Source organism: Carassius carassius, chromosome 10 (assembly GCF_963082965.1).
Source record: "Carassius carassius chromosome 10, fCarCar2.1, whole genome shotgun sequence".
NCBI lineage: Eukaryota > Metazoa > Chordata > Actinopteri > Cypriniformes > Cyprinidae > Carassius > Carassius carassius.
The window spans coordinates 23109639-23127058 of record NC_081764.1 but is presented as its reverse complement, the minus strand read 5'-3'; the positions used below and the strand labels follow the sequence as shown (position 1 = coordinate 23127058).

Sequence of the window (17420 nt, the reverse complement as noted above, 5' to 3'; positions counted from 1 at the left end):
TGAAATGCAGTGGAAAGTTTTTTTGGGATTAAGTTAATTTTCATGGCAAAGAAGGACTATGCAATTCATCTGATCACTCTTCATAACATTCTGGAGTATATGCAAATTGCTATTATAAAAACTTAAGCAGCAACTTTTCCAATTTCCAATATTTATGTAATTCTCAAAACTTTTGGCCACGACTGTACGTTTTAGTAGGAAAACTTATTATCTGATCTACACTCCGGAACAGAAGAGGGCGGTAATGCAAGCTGGATGTCAACCGCCGTTAAACTGGAAAGAAGACGAATATGACAGCTTGCTGTGAGAGACAACGGTGAGAATATATTTTTTTTCCCGAAATAATTATTTAAATTGAAGTGTATAAGTCATTTTCATACATGGTATTGTTTTTGGAGTTAATAATTTATTAAAACTAAGGCGTAAAGTAAGAAACATATAAGCAAAAGGTCTAAAGGCGCTATCCCCAGGTTTCACAGTCTTAATCTAAACCCTGTCTGTGACCTAAATAATATAGCATATTTGTAATTTTGCTGTAAACATGTTTTATAATGCATAACTAACAGGGGAGCTCCATTAAGTACACGGCTCAATAGTGGCTCTACATAAACCATATATACAAATGTCTATTTATCATCTGACAGGATATTGTTTGATAAGTATTGTAGATGAGCACATCTAACAGACATGAAACAGGAATCTGACTGATGTGTGTGTGATATTGTTTATAATTTACTTTTGTCAACACTGCTTTAGATGAGTGTAAGTCATGTAAACAAACAAATCTACGTAATGTAACTAAACATAAGTTATCTATTTTATTTGTCCATTTGCAATTTGATAATATAAGGAACATTTGTGTTGGATAAAAAGCGAGTTACATCAGTTACTAACTCAGCATGTAAATGCAGCATATCACAGATATCTGGTTAAGAGTGACTGATGAAGGAATGCTGCCATCAAAGGATTTGTATAAGTGCACTACAAAAATAAATGAAACATTTTAATTCTTAAGTTTTAGTTTATTTTAATTAATGTAATTTTAAACAACTATTACAGCTCTTTTCTTATTCTTGATTTCTGTGCATTTGCTGCAGATCTTTTGTGGTGGAGCAGGACCTGCAAGGAAAGGTAAAACCTGAAGCAAAAGAATAATGTAATGACTTTTTGTATTGTGTATGTGTATTTTTGTAGGACATGAAAATGTCTGTAGACTGGTGTGTGCACTGAGGATGGAGAAGACCACAGCATCATCCTGGAAATGATCGAGAGTCCCAGATGCTGCTGTGGTGTCTTCATCCTCAGTTCGAATACCAGGGAACACGTTAGATAAAAACTGTTAGTCTGAATGCAATGTAAGTAGCTTTGGATAAATGTATAATTTATTTATAAATTTGAACCACTTCAGTGGTTTAGCCCACTACAAAAGTAAGAAATTAATGCATGTACTTGTAAACTCTAAATGTAAACTCTAAAGTACTTGTAAATGTTTTTCAGGTAGTCGTGCTCATGGGGTGCAGGCACACGAAAGTTTGGAGCAGACACAGCAGTCAGATTGTCCTGCACGTGTTCTTCTGCTCTCACTTCAACAGGGTTCCCACGCGTCCTGGAAAACCTGGAAATCCTGGAATATTAATGACCAATTTTCCAGTCCTGGAAAACACATGGAAAATGAGAGAAAACATAGATTGTTCTGGAAAAAATCTTGTTGTCCTTGAAAATTATTATTTTTAAAATTTCTTGATCATTAAAGAATTGGCCGACAACTGGTTGAAACAATTAACGTAATACAGAAAGTGCTCTGTTCAGGGATGCTGAGTTTTGACACGTGAGCTCACGCTTTTTAAGCTCCCTGTGACGTATGACGCCGTCTCGTGTTGCCGGTTTTCAGGTGCTAGAAATTAAGTGCTCGAATGTTTGCAGCAAATGTTCACTGGTATGGAGGTAATATTTAATTACATGTTAATATTATTGTTAAGTAATTATTTTGATACGCATGTGCAAGGGGTCTGCACGGTGAATTACAGCATGACTGACGGCATTTGCCTGAGAAAAGGTTATCGATTTGTTAAGTCTATTTTATTTAGAATCGTTGGAACATCTTGCATCCCCATGACACATCAGACCAAAATTTCCCAAACCTGTTTTATGAACGATATAGGAAGTGAAAATGAAATGCTGACGCGATGCACAGCGATAATTGCATGTTCATAGTGCAGCACAGACTTGTGAACATGAGGCGGAGGCCGGTAGTATATAATAGTACTTATATAAACGTATATATAAAGGCACGTTTGCTATGGTACTATTGTCTGTTTGCTCTGTTTCACCAACCTAGTAGTTCCAACAGACGTTTCTCTTAGCAACAAACAGTACAGTGACGTTTCTTTGCCGACTGAATCTTTGAGAAACGATTCATGACCCATTCATGATTCAATGATTCACTCATTAAGACTGTTATTTGCTGTCATCTGCTGGTGGTAATAGTTTAATTTTTAAAGCATCTTACCTTTCCTCTTTCTGTTCTAAATTGTATTTATTTTAAAACATTAAATTTGTTGCATTATTTATACAATTGTGATATACTGTTCGTTGATATTTTATTAAAACACTAGATTATTACTAGAGGTTTTCTTTATTAAATAAGGAACATTAACACAAGGAACATCCTGTAAAAATTCAGCTGTTCAAAAAAGATGTCTCCTTCCTTTCCATGACTTGCAAGAAATTAATGGAGAGAAGTCAAGTCACCTTTATTCATATAGCGTTTTAAACAAAATACATTGCGTCAAAGCAACTGAACAACATTCATTAGGAAAACAGTGTGTCAATAATGCAAAATGATAGTTAAAGGCAGTTCATCATTGAATTCAGTGATGTCATCTCTGTTCAGTTTAAATAGTGTCTGTGCATTTATTTGCAATCAAGTCAGCGATATCGCTGTAGATGAAGTGACCCCAACTAAGCAAGCCAGTGGCGGCAAGGAACCGAAACTCCATCGGTGACAGAATGGAGAAAAAAACCTTGGGAGAAACCAGGCTCAGTTGGGGGGCCAGTTCTCCTCTGACCAAGAAGTCCCCTAATGTACCCAGCTGTGTGGCACTTGAGCTCCCTTGACCCTGTGATCATGGTTGCAAACAGAGATAATTAAAGAGAAATGTTTCAAAAACTCTTGCAAGTTTTGCTCAATGCTGGTTGGTACACTGCACCTCAGTGTGATGAGGTTTTTGCACAGTACAAAATGTTATTAATACACGTCTACACACACCATAAAGCAGAATTCCAAAATTTTGCTTACACTTCCAGGCTGGACAAGTTTCGAAAACCAAGCATTGAAACCATGCAGAAAGAGGCAGATGAAATGGCCGTCAGGGCAGAGAGAAAGCATGACTTCACCTAACTGACAAAATCAAATGCCTATCGAAAAACTGTCGCAGACAAAAGTGAGGAGTTAACAGCTCTTAAACAAAGCTTGGAAAAGTTGCAAGAGAGTTTGAGCCAACTCAAACAGTAAAAAAAAATCACAAGGTTACTGTGGAGCTTAATGCAGTAAATATTTTGGACAGACATTTATTTGATGTTTAGTCTGTTTGGGACAGATGCTTTTAGCAAACTATTTTTTTTATAATGCCTTTTACATAAATTGTATGCTTTTTTTAAGAGAGGAGAGAGGAATATATTACTTTAGGCTGTGAATATGTGATCCTTATATTTTATTCCCATCATCATGAAATTTGAAATGTCCTGGAAAAGTCCTGGAAAATGATCTCTGAAAAAGAGTGGGAACCCTGTTCAAGGTTGTGTGGTTCAGAGAGCCGTCATCAAGGTCTTCCTCATCCTGTTGCTCAACGACATCCCTATTGAAAAGAGTGAGATTGTGAAGTGCAGCAGCAGAACTGTATCAGCTGTGTTCAGATGGCAGGAGGATGTTGGGTTCACCATTTGTAAATACATGTTTGTTAGAACATTTAGGTTGAATGAAGCTTTGTTTCATGTGTTGTTGACTTGTACATGTATGCATTTATTGTGATGCTAACTTTTATACATTATGTTAATCACTTAGACATGTTTTTTTGTTGTCAGTAAATAAAATATAAATATTTTATTCATTCATGTATTAATTGCTTGACTGAAAATTTATGTATTCACATCGACTGCATTTGTTTAACTAGTATATATTCATGTATAGCTGTCACGAGTTGACTCAGTATTTTGTTTGTTTTTGATGAGAGACATTTGGGCCTTATTTTGTGCAGTGTCATGTGTGATGGTGTTTACTGTGTGCATTAATATATTGGCACTCTGAATTGTAGTGGTTATTTACTGTGCATTTGCATCAAATTTGTAGTGGGTTTCTATTTCTTAATCTGCCCTGCTTGACTCTTTATAGACACCTATTAATGGACAAACCTGGCAACCCGCTTCCTGTTTTATTATTCTGCCCATATTTGGACTGTGCTTCCTCCCTGCTAATGTGACTTAATTAATTCATTAGAACTTGTCACCATGCTCCACCTTTTTGCCCATATTTGGACGACACTTCCTGTGATTTGAGTAACTTTATTATTGCCTCTGCATTGCTGCTGATAATGGCAATTAGTGACTAATTCTCTAACAGCTGGCCATGCCTAGTTTGAAGGAGATAAAAACTGACTCTTTGAAACAGAGAGGAGCCTTGCTTGGTGGCTGCTGTCATTTTGTGTTCTATGCACTTCCCTGCTCTGTACACGAAGCCCAAGTTCCCAGGCATCTCTGTTTGACCACCGGTATACTGCAGCTGGATTTTCTCAACGCTCTCTAATGTTGCCTAAAGGGCCATAAACAGTGTTGGGAAGGTTACTTTGGAAATGTAATAGGTTACAGATTAAAAGTTACCCTGTTTAAAATGTAATAGTAGTGTAACTTTTTCAATTACTTTATTAAAGTAATGTAACTAATTACTTTTGAGTACTTTTTGATTACTTTTCTAAATTTGTGAAAATTAAAGAATAATAAATGAAAGCATATACATCAACTTAAATACAGTTATCTAATAAGCATGTGACGTATTCTGTGTACTAAACTCCTGAAACATTGGTGTTTTTTTTAAACTGCTGTCTCTTTGTATTGCAGTTTGTACTTTGCAGTTCTAGAAATTATGTTTATGTGCTCGTGTACTCCTATATTGAGATGGCAGAGGTTGAAAACACTGTGAGCTTCAGTAGGCCAATGTGTAGTAAATGAAACAATGTCTTTGCCATTAATTTACAGGAGGGGCGGACTGGGAAAAAAATTCTGAAAAATTCTAACTCATACAAACAAATTCATGGACAAAACTATTTTTTTGTATGGACCTGACATAAAAAAAGGTTTAAATCTTTAATTTGGGGACATGCAAAATAATTTAAAGTTCTCTCCTGAACTGCACGTTCACTTCCATTTTTCTCTTCAGTCTCTTTATTTTGCCCTGTTATCCATCTCTCTCATGACTTTAATACTCAAGATTGAACAAAACTATACTTTACAATACAATACTCTACAATACTATAATATCTTTAAAGAAAAATCCTAATACTGTACACGAGTCATGTTTTTCCCTTACAAAAATTAACAATGCTTTTATTAGCCTATATAAAAGTAAAATAACATTGTTTTGTTTTTGTTTTTTTGCAAATGGATTTGTATTTATTTTTAAATAAATACATTTGTAAAATAATTTTACATTTTTGGTTACCACAGTTAAACAATAGTAACCATTTTCTCTGGATTTATAGTTAAATATTAAAATGTAAATTTTCGTAAGGGTTGTGTTGTTGTCTGTTGTAGCTCCCCCTAAACCTATAAAAAAATTTGAATTTTTTTCAGCTAAATTACTACTGTAACATTAGAACAGATAATAATGATGTCCTTTATATAGTATTTTGAGTGATGACTGATGAGCAACGTGCTGCTGCTTGATTAAATAAATAAAAAAACAAAGACAAAAAAGCATCTTTACAGATGAAACTGACCTGAAACCCTGAACAGTAGTTCTGCTTCTCTGCTCCAGCTGTCCACTCTATTCTCATTCTCTCATTCATTCATTCATTCTCTCTCTCTCTCTCTCTCTCTCTCTCTCTCTCTCTCTCTCTCTCATTCTCTCATTCATTCTCTCTCTCTCTCGCATTGATTACTCTGAGTCTGATCCAAACCGTTTGGCGGAGGCGCGGAGAGCGCGCGAGTCATGACTAACACTTGATCGCTTTAGTATACAATAATGATATTAAATAGTGGGGCAAAATCGGCTGCCAGGCCACCGGGAATTGTCCCGGTTCTCCCGGTGTCCAGTCCGCGCCTGATTTCCACAGACAGGCAGAATGTGCAAGTCATATATTGCATTTTTGGGGCTTTATATTCACAGACACTAGTCCATGTCATGTTTTGATTCAAGTGTACTGACCTACTTTTGATTTAGTCATCCAAAATGTGGCATATTCCGTCCGCGTTATGCATTTCGTTTTTATGACTGGATTCTACGAAACAGACTGTATTTCCGCATCCCGGAAATTATTAGGGCGGTATGTCTCAGAATAGTCAGTGCAATTTGGGAAAGAAATCAGTTAAATCTGTATGTGGATGTGTGTAAATATTCAAATGTAATCCCCTTTGTAATCGTTAAAAATTTCATAAGTAACTGTAATTTAATTACTCATTTTTTCGTAGTAACTGTAACTAATTACAGTTACAATAATTTTGTAATTAAATTACGTAACGCCGTTACATGTAACTAGTTACTCCCCAACACTGGCCGTAAATATATTTTATTACCACACATTGTGAATGTGTGTCCATTTTCTGTGGTGTTGGTGTTCATTGTGGTCGTTTGCTTTTAGCCTCAGCAATACCTGTCTTATGGTTCCAGTGGTTGGCATTGTCCTGAAGACTGTGGCTATCCTCGAACCTCCCTCAACGCTCTCTAATCCTCGAACCTCCCTCAACGCTCTCTAATGCTGCCTGAAGGGCCGTAATTATATTTTATCGTACTACAGTGTAAGTGTGACCCGCTATCTGTGATGTTGGTGGTCATTCGTGGTGCTCCCTTCTAGCCTCTGGATTATCCACCTTGGATCCCTGGGCCCAGTTTTGCTGTGAAGACTGCTCTGGTTACACCGGAATCTCCCTCAGCGTTTGCTGTTTGCCGCCGAGAGTACCGTAACGTTTCCCTTTGGGGTCGGACGACTGCCGTGACCTTCTGGACGTGTCCGCTTGACTTTTTGGAGGGAGGACCGCTGGAGCGAACTGTCGTGAAGCCACCGAACCTTAGCCTCTTTCCAGACGGCTTCAGAGACATCATTTTAGTGAACTCTTCCCCCTACGTAACACTATTTCTAGTTAGTGCTTGCTGTCCCAATAAAGACTATTTGTTGTATCCGCACATTGACTGTCTGTTTTGTTTCTGTGGCTGGGACCTGATTTATTTTATGTAACGTTGGTCACTAGGTGACATAGCTATGTCACAAAAGAAAATGCAGATATTGCAGAGTCGTTTTGAGGTGTTTGTGCACCTGACCCTCTTTTTTATTATTATTGCCAAATAATTACATAAAAGATCACGGTAAGACGGTTGTATCTGACAATAAACAATCATAACGCCATAAAACAGTAAATAAAAAAATTTATGTGTTCATCATAGTATGAGATACTATACAAAACCATTTTTCACGTAAAATAATTGAGAAAAATATTCAAGAGATAACGATTTTGGGTTTTCTAATAATGAAAAAAATGCTTTAAGGATAACACTTGATCACATTAGTGGAGTTAAAAATATAAAAAATTAAAATCCACAGTAGGCAATCAACAATTGGACGAGCTTTTGGGGCAGACACTTCGTCACTTCCTGTTTGTTGTTGGCGGCTGTACTGCGTTTGAGCTCCGTCACTATATTCTTTTCATTGACTATTTTTAACTCAAAAATCAATTTTATACATCATCGTTTCCGTTTATATAACGTGTGAATATATCCTCTATTGTATTCTGCAACAAAAACAATCAGAGCGCCTCGCTATCACTAGTTTTATTTTGATCTCCCGGGTCCACTATTAGCTTTTAGCCCGTTAGCATCAGCAAGCGTGGTTGCAGCTAACTGCGCTTACATTGCTAATACTCTATTCACACACATTACCACTGCTGTACTCACTGTTACGTGCTTTAATGGCGGATGAATGTCTCCACTCTGTGCAGCTCGAGCTCGAGGCCGTGGGAAAGCAGATTCGCGACCTGGAGGTGAGGCAGGCCCAGCTGAGAGAGCGGAGAGCCGCGCTGGAATCATCCCGGGCTGACGCTCACAAGTCCGGGGTAAGTATACCACGTGCTGCTAACAGTCCCACCACGTCTACTCCGTGTGTTTCTCTGCACAGGCCCGGTGCACCCAGGACGCGATCTTCCCAGATGTCCTTCACTGCGACGCCGGGACACCACGGACCCTGGGTGCATCCACAGCGGAGGACGCGAGCCGGGTCTCGGGCGACGACTTCTCCCCCTCCTGCCTTCGACATCTCCATACGGAACTGCTTCGCTCCCCTCCGCGAGACAGGACGCGACGCTGTGATCATCGGAGACCCCATCGTCCGACATGTAAGTGCTACGTTAGCCGAAGGTAAAGTTTTGTTCCACCCGCTTAAATGATAAAAGTACTTTCACTGTAAAAACTATTAAGAATGTGTCTGTTCCTCGAATAGTGAGGTCAAAATATAATGTAGGATCTAAAAAAAATCTTATCGTAATTAAACCAGAAAAATGTAAAGTAAATGAACAAAAACAGTTTTTAAAGTTTGGGCTCATAAATATTAGATACTCTGGAATAGCCTTCCTGATAATGTTCGGGGTTCAGACACACTCTCTCTGTTTAAATCTAGATTAAAAACACATCTCTTTCGCCAAGCATATGAAAAATTTATCTTTTAAATTGTGAGTGTAGTTGCATCTGATCAAATGTGCATTTTTATTCTTTAGCTTGTGTTAAACTAATTTTACTTTGTTGGAACATCAGCTATGCTAATGATGTCTCTATTTTGTTTCTATGTTTTGCCACGGCTAGGATTTACACAAGCTCCAGTCTGGATCCAGAACACCTGAGAAGAGATGATGCTGACCCTCAGAGGACCCCAGATGATCCTAACCTTGAATCAACAACAGAACTAAATAATTATTGCTACATGTGTGACTGCATCATATGATAACTATTAATTAATAATATTGATAGTTCATCGTCTAGCTGACTACGTCTTGTATTATTATTATTATTTTTTATTTTTTCTAAAATCCTGTCAAACGTGCACAAACTACTAGCTACTACTAAATATTGTAGAAACATAATTTTCTGTAAAGTTGCTTTGTAACGATTTGTATTGTAAAAAGCGCTATACAAATAAACTTGAATTGAATTGAATTGAATAGACCTGACCTGTTGAAAAGAGATGGTCTTCATCCCTCCTGGGGTGGTGCAACTCTTCTCTCTAGAAATATGGCAAATAGTCTTAGAGTTTATACTTGACTAACTGGGGCCCAGGTCAGGAAGCAGACAGACTGGCTAAACCGACCATCTGCTAGCTGCCTCACGTCACAGAGGTCAGCTAATTCTCAGCACATAGAGACTCTTTCACCTAGATATCACACTATAGAGACTGTGTCTGTTCCCCAAACTAGAAAATACAAAAAATGTCCAAACCAAGTTAAGATTAACAATTTAATTGAGGTTCAACAAATAAAAAACAGATGCAATATGGATAAACAAATGATAAAGCTTGGCTTATTGAATATCAGATCCCTTTCTACGAAAACACTTTTTGTAAATAATATGATCACTGATCATAATATAGATGTACTCTGTTTGACAAAAACCTGGCTAAAACCTGATGATTACATTATTTTAAATGAGTCCACCCCCCAAGATTACTGTTATAAACATGAGCCGCGTCTAAAAGGCAAAGGGGGAGGTGTTGCTTCAATTTATAACAATGTTTTCAGGATTTCTCAGAGGGCAGGCTTCAAGTATAACTCGTTTGAAGTAATGGTGCTTCATATAACATTATCCAGAGAAACAAATGTTAATGATAAATCCCCTGTTATGTTTGTACTGGCTACTGTATACAGGCCACCAGGGCCCCATACAGACTTTATTAAAGAGTTTGGTGATTTTACATCCGAGATAGTTCTGGCTGCAGATAAAGTTTTAATAGTTGGTGATTTTAATATCCATGTTGAAAATGAAAAAGATGCATTGGGATCAGCATTTATAGACATTCTGAACTCTATTGGGGTTAGACAACACGTTTCAGGACCTGAAATTATTCAGCCAAGTGATGATATCTCAGCAGTGGCTCAGGGGTTCATGTAGGTTGCCTACAAATCGGAAGGTTGGTGGTTCAATCCCCGGCTCCACCTGACCAAGTGTCGAGGTGTCCTTGAGCAGGACACCTAACCCCAGCTGCTACCGACGAGCTGGATGGCGCCTTGAATGGCTGACACCGCAGTCGGTGTATGAATGAATGGGTGAATGTGAGGCAAATTGTAAAGTGCTTTGGATGGCCATGTGGTCTGTGGAAAACGCTATATAAATGCAGTCCATTTACCAGATCATTATTTAGTTCTGTGCAAACTTCATATAGCCAAAATTGTAAATTCTACTTCTTGTTACAAGTATGGAAGAACCATCACTTCTACCACAAAATACTGCTTTTTAAGTTATCTTCCTGATGTATCCAAATTCCTTAGCATATCCAAAACCTCAGAACAACTTGATGATGTAACAGAAACTATGGACTCTCTCTTTTCTAGCACTTTAAATACAGTTGCTCCTTTACGCTTAAGAAAGGTTAAGGAAAACAGTTTGACACCATGGTATAATGAGCATACTCGCACCCTAAAGAGAGCAGCCCGAAAAATGGAGCGCAGCTGGAGGAAAACAAAACTAGAGGTATTTCGTATTGCTTGGCGGGAAAGTAATCTATCCTACAGAAAAGCATTAAAAACTGCTAGATCCGATTACTTTTCTTCTCTTTTAGAAGAAAACAAACATAACCCCAGGTATTTATTCAATACAGTGGCTAAATTAACGAAAAATAAAGCCTCAACAAGTGTTGACATTTCCCAACATCACAGCAGTAATGACTTTATGAACTACTTTACTTCTAAAATCGATACTATTAGAGATAAAATTGCAACCATACAGCCGTCAGTTACAGTATCGCATCAGACAGTGCACTATAGACCCCCTGAGGAACAGTTCCACTCATTCTCTACTATAGGAGAGGAAGAATTGTATAAACTTGTTAAATCATCTAAACCAACAACATGTATGTTAGACCCTATACCATCTAAGCTCCTAAAAGAGGTGCTTCCAGAAGTCATAGATCCTCTTCTGACTATTATTAATTCCTCATTGTCATTAGGATATGTCCCCAAAACCTTCAAACTGGCTGTTATTAAGCCTCTCATCAAAAAACCACAACTTGACCCCAAAGAACTAGTTAATTATAGACCAATCTCGAATCTCCCTTTTCGGTCCAAGATACTAGAAAAGGTGGTATCCTCACAATTATATTCCTTCTTAGAGAAAAATGGTATATGTGAGGATTTCCAGTCAGGATTTAGACCGTATCATAGTACTGAGACTGCTCTCCTTAGAGTTACAAATGATCTGCTCTTATCATCTGATCGTGGGTGTATCTCTCTATTAGTTTTATTGGATCTTAGTGCTGCATTTGACACAATTGACCACAACATTCTTTTGCATAGACTTGAACACTTTGTTGGCATCAATGGAAGTGCATTAGCATGGTTTAAATCGTACTTATATGACCGCCATCAGTTCGTAACAGTGAATGAAGATGTATCATATCGATCACAAGTGCAGTATGGAGTACCTCAAGGCTCTGTGGCAGGGCCGCTACTCTTCACGCTTTATATGTTACCCTTGGGAGATATCATCAGGAAACATGGTGTTAGCTTTCACTGTTATGCTGATGATACTCAGCTCTATATTTCTTCGCAGCTCGGTGAAACACACCAATTTGAAAAACGAATGGAATGCATAGTCGATATAAAAAACTGGATGACGAGTAATTTCTTGCTGCTAAATTCTGAAACATTTTTGTTAATTATAGGACCTTAAAACTCTGCTTGTAATAACCTAGAACACTATCTAAGACTTGATGGTTGCTCTGTCAATTCTTTGTCATCAGTTAGGAACCTAGGTTTGCTATTTGATCGCAATCTTTCCTTAGAAAGCCACGTTTCTAGCATTTGTAAAACTGCATTTTTCCATCTCAAAAATATATCTAAATTACAGCCTATGCTCTCAATGTCAAATGCAGAAATGTTAATCCATGCATTTATGACCTCAAGGTTAGATTATTGTAATGCTTTATTGGGTGGTTGTTCTGCACGCTTAGTAAACAAACTACAGCTAGTCCAAAATGCAGCAGCAAGAGTTCTTACTAGAACCAGAAAGTATGACCATATTAGCCCGGTCCTGTCAACACTGCACTGGCTCCCTATCAAACATCGTATAGATTTTAAAATATTGCTTATTACTTATAAAGCCCTGAATGGTTTTGCACCTCAGTATTTGAATGAGCTCCTTTTACATTATAATCCTCTACGTCTGCTACGTTCTCAGAACTCAGGCAATTTGATAATACCTAGAATATGAAAATCAACTGCGGGCGGCAGATCCTTTTCCTATTTGGCGCCTAAACTCTGGAATAACCTAACATTGTTCGGGTGGCAGACACACTCTTGCAGTTTAAATCTAGATTAAAGACCCATCTCTTTAACCTGGGTTACACATAACATACTAATATGCTTTTAATATCCAAATCCGTTAAAGGATTTTTAGGCTGCATTAATTAGGTAAACCGGAACCGGAAACACTTCCCATAACACCCTATGTACTTGCTACATCATTAGAAGAATGGCATCTATGCTAATATTTGTCTGTTTCTCTCTTATTCCGAGGTCACCGTAGCCACCAGATCCAGTCTGTATCCAGATCAGAGGGTCACTGCAGTCACCCGGATCCAGTACGTATCCAGACCAGATGGTGGATAAGCACCTAGAAAAGACCTTGTCTCAGAGGACCACCAGGACAAGACCACAGGAAACAGATGATTCTTCTGCACAATCTGACTTTGCTGCAGCCTGGAATTGAGCTACTGGTTTCGTCTGGTCAGAGGAGAACTGGCCCCCCAACTGAACCTGGTTTCTCCCAAGGTTTTTTTCTCCATTCTGTCACTGATGGAGTTTCGGTTCCTTGCCGCTGTCGCTTCTGGCTTGCTTAGTTGGGGTCACTTCATCTACAGCGATATCGTTGACTTGATTGCAAATAAATGCACAGACACTATTAACTGAACAGAGATGACATCACTGAATTCAATGATGAACTGCCTTTAACTATCATTTTGCATTATTGACACACTGGTTTCCTAGTGAATGTTGTTCAGTTGCTTTGACGCAATGTATTTTGTTTAAAGCGCTATATAGATAAAGGTGACTTGACTTGAGTAGGCCTATTGGCTATACTACAATCACAAAATAAAAAGGCAGCCGTTTCTTCAAAAACATCAATGTATTCATTATCAAGATACTTACAAATACATTAATTAAACCTGTCACTTATATATTTTAAGTTTTTGTGCTTGTTTTAACTTTGTAGGTCACATGATCAACATAGTGGCTGATGATATACAAATTGCATTCATAGGCTGTATGTAGAGTATGTACTCTTTTAGCGCTCGTTAATTTAGTACTTATTGAAATTAAGTGCCTAATGGGCTAGGTGCACAAGATGGCGCCGGTGAGCTTCAGCGACGCGAGTGTGTGCATACTTATTTCCGGTCCTGCGACGCTCGCATTTACTATAGGGAAACGTACATACGAAACTTGGCTAGATGGATATAATTAATTTTTTTCAAATTTAATAGCGAATAGTGGTATATCAAAGACACGAGGAAACATCCTCCCTACATTTTTGCGCACCTCTGTGTGGTAATTCATCAAGATACAACACGGAGATTGCTTTATTCTTCTGTTGATCATGCGGATCAGCGTCAGCATCAGGTTAATCAGTCCACATGGATTTTATTATTCAAACACAAACCACTCAAATATGCAATACTTTACATTTTCGGAGAGCTGATTTTGTTCTGACTGTTATCTATAAGATCATAAGGTTTCTGACTGTCAAACGAGACAGACAGATATTTCTGATAAAGTATGTATGTTTTGTTAACTTTATTTGATAACAGTTTATAACTGTGTACAATTTAACGTAATGCTATTATGGTAGGTTTGCAATAATTATAAGATCGCTGTTTGCATTCTTGTGTGTTTTTATCAATGTTTATCTGTTTTGTAAAATATCTGCTGCAGATATTTTACAAAACAGATAAACATTGATAAAAACACACATGAATGCAAACAGATACAGATAATCTGCAGCATAAATAATTATGTCAATAAGCAGCGCATGTATTTTGTTACGAATTCTTCAGATAAAACAAATATTCCAATTATTCATGTATTAGTTGTAATATTTTACAGCCAGTTTTTTTCATTTCAAAATGTTTGACGCAAAGTTGCTATGTCAGATAATACAATATATTGTGAAAATGATGATGAAACAAACTAATGTATGTGCACAATTGAGAAATGTGAAGATAAATCACAGCCCATGTCTCACAAGGTGAATATTTCATTAAACAAAATATAATAATCAATGTAGTAAAGTACTGTATGTATCTGTATGTACACACCATGAGTTCAATTTTCATTTCGTGAACAGTAAGGAACATAAGTGTATTTAATTCATTCACCGGACCCAAACATACACAGTTTCAAATGCACTGGCTCAGTTAACATTTATAGAATAGTAATAATAGCAGTGTAAATCTTATTTGCATTTGAAGTGATATTATAAATCCTGTAAACATATATAGAAGGTAATATTTGGAATTCTCCGGTTCTCTGCACTGGCGTTTAGCACAACCAGAAGTATCAAAGCACACACTCGCAAGACCGGAAATCCAAGATGGTGGAGATATGCAACTAGCCCATTAAAGGGTATGCTGTTTCGAACGCAGCCCGACAAAATCTCATTTTGACATCTCGCGTGGTTCTGTGTGATTTGGACAACTTCAAGTTACGCCTCTTTCATCAAGTTACGCCCACTTCAAGTTACGCCCCTGTCAAGCAATCTGCAGACAGACCCTTCTCAGATTTCGCGTGCGTTTCTCACGTTCTTCACTAGCCTCCCGCTGTGCTTTCCCCGTCTTTTTTTGCCGCTTCTTTTTAAAGATTAAGCCGCAGTACAGACGAGATAGCTCTGGTGGTATGGACCATAGGAGCTTAGGGAAGTTGAAACTGTGCCCGTCAGAATCATGCTGATAATGCCGGCAACCCACAGCATTTTACGAGGCTTGAATATCCAAAAGTGCTAAAGCGCACATATCTCAACACGGATAAAGCACATTACTAACAAAACACAAATTGAAATCCTAAGGAAACAACGGCTAGCAGTGCAACACGCTGGCGCCATCTTTTTTTTTTTTTTTTCAAAAGGCAGCAGGTGCATAAACACACTTCTTTTTTTATTGTTGACTCCATGTAGTTCTGAGAGCATGAGGTGCATATTTGGATTTTTTCAGATACATCAAGGTAAGTGCACAAAGGTCTCTCTCACACCATCTCTCTCTCTCTCTCTCTCTCTCTCTCTCTCTCACACACACACACACACACACACACTATAATTTGCAGTTATACTCCATATAACTCCATATACAAGCCAGAAACTAAGCCTTTTTTTTTGCACAGGCCTATCTAAAGGCTTAATGGTCCCACCTAGTGATCAACTGTAAAAATAACAAATTTTACCTCTTCCCAAAAGGGAAAACCACAAACAATCAGGAATGCATGATTATATGGTGTCATGGCTTTGCAATCAAAAAAATGTCATTATAATGGAAGTCATTTGGGCAAAAACAGCCACCAACAACAAATCAGGGAGAAAAAATTAAAATCTAATGCTGCACAAAAACTAACAATGCATCAAAGCCAATGTTGCTACTAATCTTTCACATGCCCAAGACTGTGATAAAAGGTAAAAAAATATCCAGTCCAAAATCACTTTTTATATTGAAAATATGTAATTTTGTGTTTTTTTTTTCCCCAAATCAGTGACATCATTTATGAACTTGGTAATTAAAGAGTTAAAATCTTGGATTTTTTTTTAACATTTGGTAGTTTTGATCAGGACTGAGGTTGATTAATAGATTTATGCAAAACAAATGAAAAAAAAAATATTTATCTGATACATTTTTACAGCAGTTTAATTTAGTGGATGTTTTCATCCACAAACATAGTGAAAGGGTAGTGAATTTGCCCGGAGTGTACCGTTGAGTTTTTGAAAAATTTCATTTTTTTTGCATTTTCCCAAAATATGGGTCAAAATAAGATTTGTCACCAAAAATCATTCCATTAGCTCAAACACAGAGAATGTTGTGGCCAAAATAAGACTCAACTTTACCCTCCCAGTGGACGGAAACGTCCCAAACAACGCATAAGGGTTAATATCAATGAAAAATGAAGTGCTAACAGGATTCCTAAAGAAAATAAAACAATTGTAAAACAATAGAATAAATACAGATGTTGAACCTTTCCATTTGCATTTACACAGGTTTTTCAGTTTGTATTTATATTCCCCGTGGAATGTTGTTCAGAGATGAAGACTAGAGGTTGGGAAATTAACTCAAAATGAAACAACTGCCATGAATCTTTCTTTTAAATTATTTTATTTTTTCATATCAATATTCCATTTTGAGAATCGATAGAGTATCGCCAATCAAAATATCGCGATACTCACGTGTATCGATATTTTCTTACACCCCTATTATAAAGAAACATTGCAGTGTGTGTGCTGCTTACTAAAATGCCTTGGATATGCCTGTGCATAATATATCTGATACCACTCTTAAAATATATGTTTATTTTGTTTAGTAAAAAAACAAAAAAACAGAAGTCATTCATTTTTTTATTATTTTCAATGATTCTTGACAGCAGTTTCAGAAAGTACAGAGAATGTTAAAGGCATAAATAATATATAATGACTATAGTATAATATAGAATATAGTATAATGACTATAAATCAGAAATTGCACTTCTGGCCCATCATACCAAGGAAATAAAAAAATATGAATTGCATTCTATGTGTTACAGTATTCAGCCTCTTTACATACTGTATAAAATGAAGTAAACGTAAGCATCTCAGTGGTTGAGATTTTTCTAAATTCAATGTAATTTCAGTAGTGTGGTTAAATTGGCAGATTTTATAGCACCTGAGATTTACAGTGTGTTGTATTACAAGTACAGTTTGGATCAGATTAAATCTATTTTTTATGTTTTCA

The 17420-nt window shown here is 37.2% G+C and overlaps 1 long non-coding RNA gene across 1 annotated transcript; it reads left to right on the top strand.

Annotated features, from left to right (window-relative positions):
- The first annotated feature begins 266 nt into the window (after positions 1-266).
- LOC132151332 (uncharacterized) lies at positions 267-1589 on the top strand. The gene is made up of 3 exons (XR_009436384.1): positions 267-316; positions 1098-1131; positions 1498-1589. It is a non-coding gene; the product is annotated as an uncharacterized LOC132151332 (long non-coding RNA).
- Positions 1590-17420: the final 15831 nt, after the last annotated feature.